Source organism: Cetorhinus maximus, unplaced genomic scaffold (genome assembly GCF_964194155.1).
Source record: "Cetorhinus maximus unplaced genomic scaffold, sCetMax3.hap1.1 HAP1_SCAFFOLD_1636, whole genome shotgun sequence".
Lineage (NCBI taxonomy): Eukaryota > Metazoa > Chordata > Chondrichthyes > Lamniformes > Cetorhinidae > Cetorhinus > Cetorhinus maximus.
Window position 1 is genome coordinate 53,617 of NW_027597576.1, and position 2,864 is coordinate 56,480.

Sequence of the window (2,864 nt, forward strand, 5' to 3'; positions counted from 1 at the left end):
ACAGAGAGAGTGTTATAACTGAGAGTCTTATACTGAGGGTCAGTGTGAGAGAGAGAATGTTATAACTGAGTCTTATACTGAGGGACAGTGTGAGAAAGAGAGTGTTATAACTGAGAGTCTTATACTGAGGGTCAGTGTGAGAGAGAGTGTTATAACTGAGAGTCTTATACTGAGGTTCAGTGTGAGAGAGAGAGTGTTATAACTGAATCTTATGCTGAGGGTCAGTGTGAGAGTGAGAGTGTTATAACTGAGAGTCTTATACTGAGGGTCAGTGTGTGAGAGAGTGTTATAACTGAGTCTTACGCTGAGGGTCAGTGTGAGAGTGAGAGTGTTATAACTGAGAGTCTTATACTGAGGGTCAGTGTGAGAGAGAGTGTTATAACTGAGAATCTCATTCTGAGGGTCAGTGTGAGAGAGAGTGTGTTATAACTGAGACTCTTATACTGAGGGTCAGCGTCAGAGAGAGTGTTATAACTGAGAGTCTTATACTGAGGGTCAGTGTGAGAGAGAGAGTGATATAACTGAGAGTCTTATACTGAGGGTCAGTGTGAGAGAGAGAGTGTTATAACTGAGAGTCTTATGCTGAGGTTCAGTGTGAGAGAGAGAGTGTTTTAACTGAGAGTCTTATACTGAGGGTCAGTGTAATAGAGACAGTGTTATAACTGAGAGTCTTATACTGAGGGGCAGTGTGAGAGAGAGAGTGTTATAACTGAGAGTCTAATACTGAGGGTCAGTGTGAGAGAGAGAGTATTTTAACTGAGAGTCTTATACTGAGGGTCAGTGTAACAGATAGAGAGTGTTATAACTGAGCGCCTTATACTGAGGGTCAGTGTGAGAGAGAGAGTGTTATACCTGAGAGTCTTATACTGAGGGTCAGTGTAACAGAGAGAGTGTTATAACTTAGATTCTTTTACTGAGGGTCAGCGTAACAGAGAGAGAGTGTTATAACTGAGAGTCTTACACTGAGGGTCAGTGTGAGAGAGAGAGTGTTATAACTGAGAATCCTCTACTGAGGGTCAGTGGAACAGAGAGAGTGTTATAACTGAGAGTCTTGCACTGAGGGTCAGTGTGAGAGAGAGAGTGTTATAACTGAGAATCCTATACTGAGGGTCAGTGTAACAGAGAGAGTGTTATAACTGAGAGTCTTATACTGAGGGTCAGTGTAACAGAGAGAGTGTTATAACTGAGAGTCTTACACTGAGGGTCAGTGTGAGAGAGAGAGTGTTATAACTGAGAATCCTATACTGAGGGTCAGTTTAACAGAGAGAGTGTTATAACTGAGAGTCTTATACTGAGGGGCAGTGTAACAGAGAGAGTGTTATAACTGAGAGTCTTATACTGAGGGTCAGTGTTAGAGAGTGAGTGTTATAACTGAGAGTCTTATACTGATGGTCAGTGTGAGAGAGAGAGTGTTATAACAGAGTCTTATACTGAGGGTCAGTGTGAGAGAGAGAGTGTTATAACTGAGAATCTTATACTGAGGGTCAGTGTAACAGAGAGAGTGTTATAACTGAGAGTCTTATACTGAGGGTCAGTGTAACAGAGAGTGTTATAACTGAGAGTCTTATACTGAGGGTCAGTGTGAGAGAGAGAGTGTTATAACTGAGAGTCTTATACTGAGGGTCATTGTGAGAAAGAGAGTGTTATCACTGAGAGTCTTATACTGAGGGTCAGTGTGAGAGTGAGAGTGTTATAACTGAGAGTCTTTTACTGAGGGTCAGTGTTATATCTGAGAGTCTTATAATGAGGGTCAGTGTAACAGAGAGAGTGTTATAACTGAGAGTCTTATACTGAGGGTCAGTGTGAGAGAGAGAGTGTTATAACTGAGACTCTTATACTGAGGGTCAGTGTGTGAGAGAGTGTTATAACTGAGAGTCTTATACTGAGGGTCACTGTGTGAGAGAGAGTGTTATAACTGAGTCTTATACTGAGGGACAGTGTGAGAGAGAGAGAGTGTTATAACTGAGAGTCTTTTACTGAGGGTTAGCGTGAGAGAGAGAGTGTTATAACTGAGAGTCTTATACTGAGGGTCAGTGTGAGAGAGACAGTGTTATAACTAAGAGTCTTATACTGATGATCAATGTGAGAGAGAGAGTGTTATAACTGAGAGTCTTATACTGAGGGTCAGTGTGAGTGAGAGTGTTATAACTGAGAGTCTTATACTGAGGGTCAATGTGAGAGAGAGAGTGATATAACTGAGAGTCTTATACTGAGTGTCAGCGTGAGAGAGAGAGTGTTATAACTTAGAGTCTTATGCTGAGGGTCAGTGTAACAGAGAGAGTGTTATAACTGAGAGTCTTATACTGAGGGTCAGTGTGAGAGAGAGAGTGTTTTAACTGAGAGTCTTATACTGAGGGTCAGTGTGAGAGAGAGAGTCTTATAACTGAGAGTCTTATACTGAGGGTCAGTGGAACAGAGAGAGTGATATAACTGAGATTCTTATACTGAGGGTCAGTGTGAGAGAGAGAGTGTTATAGCTGTGAGTCTTATACTGAGGGTCAGTGTGAGAAAGAGAGTGTTATAACTGAGAGTCTTAAACTGAGGGTCAGTGTGAGAGAGAGATTGTTATAACTGAGAGTCTTATACTGAGGGTCAGTGTGAGAGAGAGAGTGTTATAACTGAGTCTTATACTGAGGGTCAGCGTGAGAGAGAGCGTTATAACTGAGAGTCTTATACTGAGGGTCAGTGTGAGAAAGAGAGAGTGTTATAACTGAGAGTCTTATACTGAGGGTCAGTGTAACAGAGAGAGTGTTATAACTGAGAGTCTTATACTGAGGGGCAGTGTAACAGAGAGAGTGTTATAACTGAGAGTCTTATACTGAGGGTCAGTGTGAGAGAGAGAGTGTTATAACTGAGAGTCTTAT